The 14,592-nt window shown below is 32.9% G+C and overlaps 1 protein-coding gene across 1 annotated transcript in view; it reads left to right on the top strand.

The window, feature by feature from the left end:
- The window catches only part of LOC119662135 (ATP-binding cassette sub-family G member 1), a 61,552-nt gene that overhangs the window by 2,101 nt on the left and 44,859 nt on the right, over positions 1-14,592 (top strand). The gene's annotated exons all lie outside the window — the stretch shown is intronic.

The raw sequence follows: 14,592 nt of genomic DNA on the forward strand, positions 1-14,592 counted from the left end.
AGCAACATACGTAAAACGGGCATTCTGATTTGGATTATAAAGTAAAGTATCTAGTGTTCGAATAAACTTGGTTGCTGCATGAAGATTTGTTGATCGCAGTGCTTTATTCCAATTTAGAGCCCAGATCTTTTTATTCAACTTGAAATATATCAATATATAGCTCACATAACATTTGTGATCTTTTATAGCGCCTTCGATATAATGCCATATCAATTATTACAATCGCATTTTTTAAACAAGGTTTTGGTTTTGATTATGGTTACTGGTTATTCTTTCTTTGTGACACATCCTCGTCGACTGCAGAGATTGTGTAAACCAAATATATGATATTAATGGAAACATAACGTTGGAATAACCTTCTGTATACGTTCTGTATATAAAGGGAAATTTTTAAATGTATGTGCACAGCTACTTTTTAAAGTAAATAAATAACCTATAATATAATTTAAATGGTATGTAAAATATACATGCTTCCATTAGCATTACTATAATTTTTATTCACTTATTTTGTATTACTGCATATAGCCACCGGATTTGAGTCAGTCCCTTCAGTATCTTTATAACTGATTTTAATCAATATCATGTTTTTTTTTCTCTGTAAAACATAAATAAATATTCCAATAACGCTTTTCTGAAAACTGAGTATTGCTAAGTTTAAACAAAAAATCAGCTTACTGGTATTTTTCTGAAACTTTTCAATAACAACAATGGATTACCCTAGTCTTTAAAGGCTAAATAGAATTTTTTGAAATTCAAAAAATGTCTTTCAGTGTACTTTTCATAACGTGCCAATCTTGGAAAAATTGTTCTCACTGACACTGCATATCCACTATGAACAAAATTAGGGTAGGACCGAGTGAGGCACGCAAACACAACCACCACCCTTTCATAGAGGACTGTGTGTGCTTTGCCATGGTATGTTACCGCAATTTTTGCATATGTCGTAGGGTTGTTAGCACCCAACAAGGTTTGGGTGCTAATTTTACTCGCTCAGCGAGCATAGAGCTCTCTACGTTTTATGAGAGAACACTCGTATAGACTCACTCGCTCTTGTGCGAATAGTTCGTTCGAAATGAATTTACAAAAATTACAACTAAATTTTTGGTTTACAACTCATTTTTCACGATAATCAAAATTTTAGCAATTGAAAGGTTAACAAAGAATACCCTAATTTATTTGAGAGGGACAGATAATGAAATATTATATGGGTCCATAATATATATGGACCAATTTGCATTTTTCCTGTTTGAGTTTCCTGGTAGCGACAACGAAGCGAAAGCGCTTCGACTACGCGAGTGATTCCACTTTGTCCACTGCAGCCCCAATGGCAGACGTCTTCGTAGACTGTGAGACGACATCTTGAGCGCAAAAAATTCATCTCTTACCCCTTATGGCATGTGCCCTTGTGCTTGATTTTCATTGTTGATACTGTGATTCTTGCCAAAGAATCGGAAGAATTTCTGTTTCATTTTGTATTCGCTGCGTTCAGCGAGCGCAACAACACAGTTCGGTACGCAGGCAAAAGTAATTCAAACTATCAGAAACTAAAATTGCAATTTCGAACAAAAGCTAATAATAAATAATAAATTAAAAATTATTTAAATTTTAGAAAAACATTAAAACTGAAATTTTAATATATGTTAAAATCTTAAATATGTAAATAAAATCAAATCAAAATTTCTTAATTGCTCTATGCAATTACTATCTATGCATTTTCACGCTGGCGTTACTCATACGACTCGCGGTCTTCAGATTGAAGCGGAATAGAAGTTTTATTTCATATTTTTATTAAATTTCATAAATAAATTAGGAACCAAAATAACCTTATAATTCGATTAGGAAAACAACAACAAATACTTTTATTTAACTATAAAGTTAAAGAGCAGATAATTTGCTTGTTCTTGCCCGAATCGCTCGGCTTCGTGAGCATTTTTGACGTTTTGGCTCAAGACAAATAAAATCATCAAAATCATCAAATAAATAATTGAATTATTTAAACAAATAATTGAACGCTTCTTTGCGACGCGGTGTGCGGTGTGCGGTATGCGCTGAAAACAGCTGTGCCAGTGCAACAAAGTTGATCGACTCAAGTGCAACAGCACGCGGTGCATGTAGTGCAACGGCTGACGAGTGCAAGTGCACCCATCGCACCCATCGCAGATATCGCGACGGATATCGCTGAGTGTACACATTGGCCGTCTAGCTGAGCTCCGGCAGATTAGCACAGTCCACATACGGTTTAGTCTATAAGCTCAATAATTAAACATTTCAAAATTTTATTATCGCAAAATTCTCTGACGTGTACTTTGCGCGTCTATTAAAAGTGTAAGTATAAATGCTGTTATGGCAGATTGAATAAATGGTATTCAGAAAACAGAAATGTAATAAAAAAATAATTAAATAATTTAATGAACAATTATTTGTATTTTAAATATACGGGCGCTTACCTGGAATGCAAAGAACATTCCTAACGATTCATACATTCGTACAGCTGGTAATTATGTTCTTCTACTTCTACTAAATTAATGTGAATAGAATAGACAGTACATATATATACTCTTATAACCACATAATATAATTATTTATGTCTAATATTCAATTTCTTGCACCGCATTTGTTCATTTGAACGCCTATCCTATAAGCTGTATGGGTTTATGGGATATACATAGGTACATTATGTAAAAAGAGACTTTTTTAACTGAGGAATTATTTCTATTGTAATAAAAGGGACATCATATGTTAAAGAACATGCGGGATGAACCAATTGAACTGTGACTACCTCTAAACTGCTTTTACTTTCAAACAGGTGGTAACACTGCATTCATATTTAGCCTAATGTTCTTGCGTCTCAGTACTTTGAAAGAAATTCTGTACGTAAAAGAATCGAAATGTAGTAGAGTAATAGCGCTGTAAGATTTATGAGAACGGAGTTGGAATCAGCAGAAGAAGAGGACGACTAAGAAAACGATGGAAAGACAGTGTGCAGCAGGACTTAGAAATAATGAATATAAGAAATTGGAAAAGAAAAGCAAAAAACAGAGAAGAATGGAGACTGTTGTTAATCAGACAAGGCGACTTCAATGTTTTGGGGATTGCTTTTTCTCTGGCTTGGAAGAGATAACGAAAGCAAACTTATCGGATCTCCTCAACTTCATCTGGAAAACCAAATGGTTTAACAAGTACAACAAAGTTTAGCAACTCGCCTCTCCCGAAGGCATCACAATGGGTAATATATGCCTACGAGTGGAAGTACTGACAACTGTAATTTTTTTTTTTTATAAACAAAACTTGAAAAAATGTGCGGGGTGAATACGAATGCCTCCTACGAAAATGTGTACTGCGACATAGATAAACACCGTAAAGGTATTAAAGTAGGAAAATCGTCGTTCATTTGATACCTATAACAAATCGGTCTAGTTTTTTGTGTTAGATGTGCTCAGTTAAATGAAGTTATCAAATTCCATACCTTCTTCGATGTCTAATTAAGTAATGGTTGTATTAAATCGTAGAAGTTTGTGCGAAGTTGTAATTCCAACACCATTATGTGTAGGAAAAGACCCGCTTGTCTAGTTCGGTGCCCTTAATTGATACTAAGGAAACAAATATAGTAACAACCGATTTTACTAAGAAACCAGTGACGTATGTATTCTAAAGTATGCAATAATATTACTTAAGTTGATATATACGTGAGCAATATGTGTATCGTTCGTACAAAAAATATAAAAAAAAATTTTATATAAACTCAAAAGCTGTTAAAACTCTCTTATTTTTCTGTGTTTTAACTCGTATTCAAATGTGATTAAAATTCATCTGAGCATTTCCGAGATAATAATGAAAAAAGTGACGCGAACTTGATTTTATTTGTATTTCCCTTCAATCCACATTAATTAATTTCATTTTAATTATCAAGAATTTGTTTGTTGCTGTAAGAATTTGTTTACTATATTAGAACTTTAAAAATATTTAGTATTTTATATCGATTACTTTGGTATATAATCGATATAAGATTTCATGAAGATTGATTTATAAGAATCAACTTTGGTTCATCGCTATCGTGTTTAGACGCCTATTGGAGGCATTCTTAAGCACTACAAATATAAAACTATTTTCAAGCAATTTCTGGACTTTATTATATTTTTAATATAATTTAATTAGTTTGTTATTGAACCAATTCAAAATTAAGTGAATTCTAATGAGGTAATTTTCTATGGAGACATCTTGAGTACTTAACAGTGACGAGAATTGTTGCAATGCAGGATATAAACAAGGAAGCATTTTTATGGAAGTGTGTTATCTTTAGACTATATTATCAAATATCTTTATATATGTATTATCAAAAAATCTTCATATGTTATTCGTATGTTTGTGTAACGACTCTTCGTATTGGTCGGTATATAAATATTAATCTAAACTCACAATTCACTTAGGAAACACATTTACCGGAAATTGGCATTCAAGATTGACATAGGTGTCATCAAGAGTTCCTACTGATGTGAACAAATCTTGGATAACTTTTGAGCTACGTGTCACATAACACATTTATTGCAAAACTTTAAGATATATAGAATTTAGTGAATCAAATTCTGTTGTGTAAATATTTATGCTAGAATAAATTTTGAAAAAAACTATCTGCAATTATCTACAAATTGGCTGATTTGAATAATGTCTAACCAGTTTTAATTACGAAATTAATAATAACAGCATTTATTATTCATAATTCCCTTCTACTTTCACATGTTAGCGAATAACTTTATGCATAAAAGCAAAGAGATCAGGTCCCATATTGTATACTTAATTATTCGAAATTAATTTCTTGTCATAGGGCATATAATATATAATTAGATTTTAATTATTTATATTAAAATTATCTCTGACTAAAATTTAAATACAAATAATAGTAGTTGACCATGAGTTTTCGAGCTTACGCCTATCGACTAAGGGAACCACGTCTTCTGTTTTAACGTTCCAACTCTATTTCTCTATATCGTTTCAGTTTTTTAATATTAATATATGTATATTTATTTATATTGAGTTATGTATACATAATTATATATATCTACTCTGCTTGTAACAAGAATTTTGTTAATACTTCTAAAAAGAGGTTGTTGCGAACGATTAAAATCAAGTGAATTCTTATATATATAACCCATGTAAAAGAAAAGCATTGGCATATTTGGTATGAGAATTTTTCGTATATTTTAAGAAGATATACATGAACTAACTGATCTAAATACAGTACATCAAATACATTATATCTTATTTTCAGTCATCGTCTATCCAAAAGCTCAACTTCATCCATATTAATGATAAAGAAAATGACTTTGGTTTATAGTCATTTGATTAATGCCCTTCCTGTAAGTGTTCCAGATACCTTATTAAATAAACAACGATCTTTATTACTGTTACCTATCCAAAAACTGTGAACCTAATTTAAGTTAAAAAATTGAAATACTAATCGACGGACAAATGGAAGAAACGACGCCGTTAAATTTATTATTGTTGGTGAGCTGTAAAAAAATATATTGTAATTTATGTGTCCAATGCTGTGTTAACCTAATCCCTTTTATTAGTATTGTAAACATTATAAAGGAGAAGATCGATAACTTTAACTGCCTATGTCTAGTTAAACTCAAATCAATCATCTTATACCTAGTAGTTCCAACTTTATTAAGATTTCGAAATGATTCCTTATTACAGAACCATTTAAGGTTTCATGAGTTAAGATTATGATTTAGTATAGTAACTCTAATGATTGGAAAAGATTAAGAAAAGATTACTAGCACAAGTTAGAATTCTATATCAGCAACATTTTGTGGGTTAAACTATCACATAAACAAATAAACTGTGAACTATCTTTAATGGAATTAACTAATTTTGAATAAAGGAAGTGGAGACCGGAAAGGTATATCACCTTGATATATAAACGGAAGAAGCACTTACGTGCAAATATAATATGTCATTCATATATGTGAGCAAATACTGCAATTTAGTGAGGACATAGGTATATATAAAACTCGCAACATTCAAAGATCTTCAAGGTGGCAGTTCTATATTCTTTCCATGATAATAATTATTTGTACTTTTATTATCAATTTACTGTAGTACCATAGTTTAAAAAGTTTAGTTTGTTATAGCAACGGTCGTAGTAGATCTACATCTAGAGACCATTTATCCAGGATGACGAAGCACCGCTTATGTTGACGTTTTCAGCATTAGCGGGAGCGTTTGACAATTCGGATGACAACAATACTTAATTTTCGATTTTCTATAATATTTAGACATCTTTTAATTTTGTGAAAATGTAAAAAAATGAATCTGAATTTTGTACCCTTGGATAGAATAATTACATTATAATGATACCATTTAATAGCCAATGGATTCATAAAGAACTTTTTGATAGAATGCCTTCAGCCTTTACACCTTGCCATCTAATTATATTCCCAAACGATATTTCAGTAATAATTTCGAAGTTTTCCCTTCACTTTGATGAATTTTTATTAAAATTCAAAATATGAAAATCTTTTCCTCTAGAAAAGATTCTAACGCAAAATTTCTTCTTTATTTTGTACGCAATCCGTGCATAAAAGTTATTCCGACACTAAATATTTTCCGCTGATTACTTGAAAACGCTAAAGTGTCGCGATTTTTATTAGCGATGTACCCAGTTGCTTAGTTGGTGTACTGTGTTTGTGGGTATGGGTATGGGTGTGGGTGTGATTGTGATACAAAACCCACACTTGACCTCAAAGGAAAATAAGTATCATCAACGTGGACTCAAGGGTGTGCCATGATGTTAGTTGTTTCTTCTTCTTTGCTGTTTGATGCGGTAATGCGAGAAGAGAGCCAGGGGCGTTGCGTCGATTGGTATGGTCTAAGGTTGGTGTTTGGTGGTCGGTACACGTTACACGGTACACGGTACACGGTAGATGGTACACCTCCAAACCAAATCAGTTTTTATTAAAGCGAAAATAAAATAAAAAATTCTAAAGTAAAAATGTTAAAAAATAAAATAAAATTCTTATTTTAAAAATTCATATAAAATAAAAAAGGGAGTAAGTGTACTAGAAGTTTGCGTTGTTTCTACTCGTAACATCGTAACACCGTAACATGGTAACATGGTTACCAACCGGGCTACATAAATGTGCCTCGACGAGTGTTTTTATTACACTTCAAATTATGCCTTGGAGGTTTGCGTTTTAGAATATATACGTATATTCCTGCACATACACTGAACTCATAAGAATTTCACTCATTTCTTATCTTTAGTACACACGCTTTTTATAATTTTCCAGCGCTTTCCTCGCTGCGAGAAAAACACGAATAAATTTTACACTTTTCGGTGAATAAATGAAAGTGCTTAATTTAAGGGTTTAAATTTTCGCTTTTCGCTTTTAAAGTACTTGAAACCCATTAAAACAAAAACAGAAATGTAAGCATTATTTCTGCTCTTATGAAACTAAAAGAAATACGAGCGAAGGCGTTAGTTTCTGGGATGGTGGTCGGAATAATAATGAAAGGATTAGAATGCAAAAAAGTTCATCTGTCTAGTTCTAGGTTTACGTAAGCAGAAACTTTTACACGTACGTACCCAAACGAGACGAAGTAAAAGTAGCACAGTTAGTATCGTATTGGTGTAGCATTATTTTGGGATAAGAGGTCAAATTGTACCAGATCCATACCAAACTGTTACGACTGGTATTAAATGTACTGGCACACTTCTACTGGAAAATTAGGTTAAAACTGAACTATCACTTGCACTCTTATTCGAAAAGCATTCAGAATATGAAACAGAATATAAGACTATATATAACACTATATATGAATGGATTTATGCCAATCCATTTCGGATTATCAATTCAAACCTTAACTACGTATGATAGTTTGCGCACGGTTTTAAATGATTTAATAATTATTGAAAATATATCTTATTCATACAGAATTTTATAGATTTATACATATTCTTAACGTGATCTTACTGTGTATGAGTTCACTCGATTCTTAATTGGAGGCTTAATACCTCCAGCAAATTTTAAATAAATTCCCAGTTATTATTATTATTGAGTAAGGGATCGTGCACTGCGACCTAAAAGATCTATTGTGCCCCTTTGTCGGGTTAGAGTATTTCTCCAAGTCCGATTTCTTTAATGAAAGACAGTATGGATCCTATCTTCCCCAGTCTTGAATCCTTATGATCCATGAAATACCCTCCTAGGTGTTTCTTTCCGCGCCTCTTCTTGCAAGTTTGTCTGCTATTTCATTACCTTGGATACCAGTATGTCCCGGAATCCATAAAAGGTGCACCTGATTGATCCCACCGAGTGTGTTCAGCTTGTCAATGCATTCCCATACCAGTTTGGATGTTACCTGGTAAGATATGAGTGCCATTATAGCTGCCTGGCTGTCAGTCAGTATTGCAATTTTACGGTTCCGGTAGTTACGTTCAATATTGAAACTGGCGCATCTATCTATCGCGTATGTTTCCGCTTGAAAGATGGTTGTATTGTTTCCTAATGCTTCCCAGTATTTTTTGCCTGGTCCATAAACACCAGCTCCAGCTCCCTCATTGGTGAGAGAGCCGTCTGTATACCATGTTATCATGGTTTCCCAGTTACTTTTAAATAAAATATGATACATCTTTATTAAGTATTCTGAGTGTAACTTATTGAGATCTTATGCTTCTATTGGAGATAAAGGAACTAACAACAAGAAGTGTAACTTATAGAATAACACGGAGGTTCAGAGATACGGGCAAAAAGGTATATAGCGTATATTGAAGACTTTTTTGCAATCAATTCTTTCATATTTTTTTCTTAGCCAAAGCAAGTGTTCTAAACAAATTCATTTATTATGAAAGATGTATTATCGGCAAGCCTTCATTCATAAAGCGCTGCCTAATAGCGTCGACAACTACTTAGTAAAATGATAAGCTAACCAGACCCCAATAAAAATAATTTGATTTAGCTGATTATCGTTTAATTATTTACAGAGAGGCAAATACGTTTTACGTATTATCAGTTTCACAAAACCAGTAATCAGTTTCTTTAATCATTTAATAAAAGTGATATTAAATATAAAAAAGCTTAATGCGATTAAATACTATCTCGCATTGAGTGATTTTCTCAATCGATCGAAAGTAACATTTGTGATACAATTTTTGATTAATAATCGTCAGAATTAGCAAGCAAAAATATCGCACGTTTGCCATTAACTGTGATACATTTAATTTTTGGCGAAATGCTTACCGAATTATGCTCCAAATAACTGGTTCACCTGCAATCAGTCTGAGGTCTCTTAATCTAATCTAGTGGCTAAGCGGAAGAAATCGGTCGATTTCATCCAAAATCAGCTTAGTGCTTTGCTGCAATGATTAGATTTTAATTACTTGTTTAAAAAATGGTTTATCAATCAAAAACCTGAACTACAGATATTTGAAAAAATTATTTTTTCAATATTTTATTTGCTATATTTATCAAACAGAAGTCTTCCCAAAACTCTTCGTAGGTAATGGAAATTTCCAATAATGACGAAATATTTTTTTTCACAAACACTTGTTATGCAAATTTGGTATCGAATATTGTTGACAAATAAAATATATTCCTTTATATTGACTCGAAGACGTATAAAGAGACACATTGGCCTCTATAGGCTGTATAAATTATGAAATGTTGACTGAAGCAATGAAAAAGTGAATGACTGAAACTGTTTGTTTCTGTTGTGTAAACTTGACTTAAAAACAGCTGTTTCTGTTCCAAGGATGTTCATCCCGCGGCTTTCCATTCGTGAACTTGAACTGAAGCAATTGTGCTAAGTATACTGAAATCTGAAAAAGAACAAAGAAAACATATCCTTATTAAACACAATAGAATTTAAGGAGGAGATCCGAACAAGCTTTCATACAAATTCTTACAATATCACAATGCCGTCTTCAATCCACGCACATTCAAGTTCATCCAATGAATTTCGATGACAAAATTCAGAGCAGAAGCGGCTTTTGTCAGAAGCCTTTAAACATAATTACAGCAGCTCAGATAGATTTCTAGGAAAATTTGTGGCAATAATTTTTCGCAGGCAAGCGAATTTCACGATGGATAAAAATATTTTCCAGGAGCTTAGCGATGAGCCTTCAATAATGCGAAACGTCAAAATGCTCACATTTGCATTAAAAATATATCACATATCATTTCGGAACTGCCATTATTTTCATAATTTACCAGGAATTCAAATTAATCCCAATTTCTATTACTGGAGAAAGAAAAATAATCGCTGAGTAACTTTATATTGCGGTTGATTAAATCTAATTACCAAAGCTTGTTGCTGTTTTATTTACTAATTAAATTAATAACAATTACTTTGTGATAATTACTCTATGAAGGATACCAGCAATATGTGAATTGTATACAGTCTTCGGCTCAATACCGTAATTTATTTACAATTATTAGTGTCAAGTAGCTTTGTCCTGAGTTACTTAAATACTAGATACCTTCAAACTTAGTAAGCTGGCGACGACTGTTGTACTTAATTGCTTCGTGTAAAAATGATATATAGCGAAGGCTCTTATATGACTCCCAGGGCTGTGTTTATAGATAGCAATATGAGTATCATAATTACTTTTAATGGGATAATTTTTTCCACAAAAATTAATTTTCTGCAATTATTATTATTGAATTACTCACTTTATTGCACAACCATTACTTTTGGTGAGGTTAGGTTGGATTGGTGGCCTTGTTTACCAAGAAAGCCCACTTGAGCTCAACTAATGGTTTGTTGTGATACCACAGGAATAGCGTTGGTTCGTACATAGACAAGATGATCAGTATACGACCAACGCCGTAACCATTAATTTGGTCATTTGAAAATACGTCTATTTAATTAGAAAACCACATATTTTCATATTCAAAACATAATTCTACTTGAACAGAGATTTCAATAAATAACCCTAATAACCCATATTTAAAATTGATAATATTCAGTTAAACCTGTGCCGAATTAAGCTGTATGTGCTTTTGATTGTTGAGAGTTAATCATCTTCCATACATCTACCATACATTCGTCTTCTTTTATTATAAAGTTTAATATAAAGTTCAGGCACATCACTCAATAGATTAGTGGGATGAATAATAAAGCAAAAAGTTTTAATTGAAATTTGACTTCATGCACCTAAATACTTCCTTAATATTTCGACGTCCTGCATGTAGAACGATTTTTCTAGGGGCTCAAAATTTTGTCCACTTTTAACAATAACTTTTTCATTGATAACCGAATATCTTTCTCTTCAGCATTCTTTAAATAATTGCCATCAAATAGCTTTTGCTGGGAATCAGTTCCGTAGAATACAGTGAATGACGGGAACAAATTTAAATTGCGTTTTGTGCATTTTGTCTATCCATAACTAACGACATGTGACATCATGCATTTCCTTAGTAAAGAACAGTCTTCTCTTCCTCAGTTGAATCAAACTTTTTTTGCAATATTTTCATTCAAACGCTCCAATAATTCCATATAGTCGCTAATGATTGTTCTAGCTTTCCAAAATATTCGACACATTCGATAATAATCAATACTGTGCGTATCTCAAAATATGGGAACGAAGTCTTAACAATTTATATTTTCATTTTTAAAAATATGAAAAACCTTGTGCTGTTTTGGGAAGCTATTTAGATATCAAGAAGATATGAACAAAAATCCGCGATCAAATACAGTAACAATTGCCGAAGAACTTTCTCAAGAGCCTTATAAAGCAGTAGGTGCCTCAATCATTCGACAAACGCCCAATGACAATGGCTTGTATGAAAGAGTGTCTAGACAAAAACCATGCCTTTCTGAGATCAATCATATTAAACACAGAATATTTGCTAAAACCCACCTTTATGCATCACTTGCATTCTGGAATAACGTCATTTTATGTCATAAAAGTTTGAGGTTTTCGGATCAAACAGGATCCGAAAAAACTCCGTTCCCCTCTCAAACACGACGGTAATACAGTGATGGTTTGGGAATGCATATCAGCTATGGTGACGGGAAATCTCGCTTTTATTTAGTCGTCAATGAATAGCAGAGATTATCTGTAAATATTGAAGGATAATCCGAAACAAAGTGCAGAAATTTTAAACATTATAGCACCATGGGTCTTTCAACAAGACAATGACCCCAAGCACACCGCTAAGATTGTAAAAGAGTGACAGTCATATAACGTACCAAAACAGTTAAATTCTTCTCCTCAGTCTCCAGAACTTAACCCCATTGAACATTTATGGGCGGAACTGGACAGAAACATACGATAACCTTCGGATTCATCGAAACAAGATTTATGAACGATTTTGACCAAAAAATGGGACAAAATATCGCCTATCACCCAATACCTTGTTCAGTCGATGCAGAGGCGCTTAAAATCTGTTACCAAAGCGGAAGGCAGGCCAAAAAAGTATTAAATTTCTGTAGTCTATAATTAGAAGTAATATTATTTGTAATTCTCATATCAATGGGGACCAACTTTTGATTGCATAGTTCAGGTCGCTTTTCCTACTTTTTTTCTACTTAGAACAACATAAGCAATTAGGTGCTGTATACTTATTTTTGACTGCGACTGTATATATAGATATTTTAAACAACATTTTTGCTGACGCAATATACCAATAAAGTTTGATTTTGTTACTTATCTCTTGTGTAGTCATTGTAATCATTTTACAACATTAAACCTCGATATCTGGAGAAGTAAGCGATATAGCTTAGAGAAAGAAGTTGCTCAAAATAGCTGTATTTAGTGAAATCCATTATCGAGTTTGAGTGCCTAGAAAACCGGAATCGCAAAACGAACATAAGTAAAAATATCGTAACAACGAACTCAATGTCAAAATTTTCTCAAGCCTTTTAAAAGAGGTTACCTCTTTCGACGGCACGAGTGGCACAAATTTATTACTGCTGAACTCCGGTATGCGTGCAAATTAATGCTAAAATTCTTCTTAACTAATAAAAAAAGCAATAAAAATAATAGTGACAGCATCAACTTAATAAGAAGAATAAACAGAAATCGTAGCAGGAAGTGCTGTCTTTCCTCATCCATTGCACAGTACAGGCTTCTCTTTTTCAAAATTTTTCCATCAAATAACGAATAAAATAAGAGTAACGTTTGCCACATGTACCTGTAAGGAAATCCATAAAACAAACTCATCCCCCTTCTGTGAAGAGAATCGTCGGATTCTATAAGACATTCGGCAAAAAGATGCAAGTGGGTTTGTAGGTTGTCTTTCATATTTTCAAGCTAACGTTACATGACACAAAAGTGCGAGTATCTTAAATAATTTATTACTCACATTCACTGACTGAGTACATTAAATAAAAATTTATACTTTAGCCAAATACGACAGCGAATGTATTTGCGTATTTGCACAGCGCGTGTTATGTCGGATGAGATGCACAAGGGTCAGGTGCGCCCAAGATACTCCTACCATTGGGCTGTGATGAAATATTGTTAATGCTGGCACTTGTGTAATTTGAGTCATGTTAATAACGCATTTGTTATCACACAACTTCTTGACTTACTCTGAAATTTGAACTTTGCTCTTTGTCAATGTCATCGTCCACGGAAGAAAAAATTGAAAATGGAAATGGAAATGGAAGTATTCAGCAGCTATTACAAGTTTTTGCTCTTATATACATGATAACGCAGGGTTACGCATCTTTTAAATACCAATAAATTATCTCTGTAACATATATCAAAAAATAAAGTAGCTACCCAAGGAATAAAAAATACCTTCACTTTCGGTAGGGGCTGTGTTGTGTAAGGGTTGTGTGTACTGAAATGGTTAGCTAATCAATATTCATGCCAGTGTAGGACCTAATAATTATGATTAAAAATATCTGAAGTTATAAGAAGGAATAATTCGTTATTCGTTATTATTATTATTGAATATGTTGTAGAATATAAAAAGGCTACAAAAAATTATCACACAATAAATTAATTAATTCTTCAAAAACATAAAAGAGATGAAAGAATGAAGAATATATATGCAATATAAAATCAAAAATCTGAAAATATGCGGGCATTATCTTAGACCAGTGGTTCCTAACCGGTGGTCCGCGAAGCACAAGTGATCCGCGAGATGGTTAAAAATGGTCCGTGAATTAAATTTAACAACTACGGACGCATAACTTGTAGTCTGTCCACTAAGACCACACTTATTAGAAAATAAGCACAAAAAATTTCCAAGTAATTATATACCTATTTTATAGCCTATACAATGTAAATATTGTTATTGTTAGGGAATGTGGCACTGCGACCGTCGGGTATATTGTGCCTTCTTCTGGGTTTAGAGTAGGTATCTAACCCCTGTTGCGTAGTACAGAACCAACTTTGCGAAGCTTTATTGCCTTTTTCGTAAGAATAAACATTCCCAGGAGTCTATTCCGTATCTGCATTAGAGCAGGACATTCTAACAGCACATGTGTGACCAACTCCTCATTCTCATTCTCTTCACAGTATCTACAGTTTGCATTCGTAAGTATACCTAGTTTTGTATGGTGGTATTTTAATTTAGGTTGGGAACCACTGTCTTAGACATGAAGACCTTATTTTGTTTCAAAGAAGTCAATTTA

The sequence above is a fragment of the Teleopsis dalmanni genome, chromosome X, assembly GCF_002237135.1.
Source record: "Teleopsis dalmanni isolate 2A chromosome X, ASM223713v2, whole genome shotgun sequence".
Taxonomy (NCBI): domain Eukaryota; kingdom Metazoa; phylum Arthropoda; class Insecta; order Diptera; family Diopsidae; genus Teleopsis; species Teleopsis dalmanni.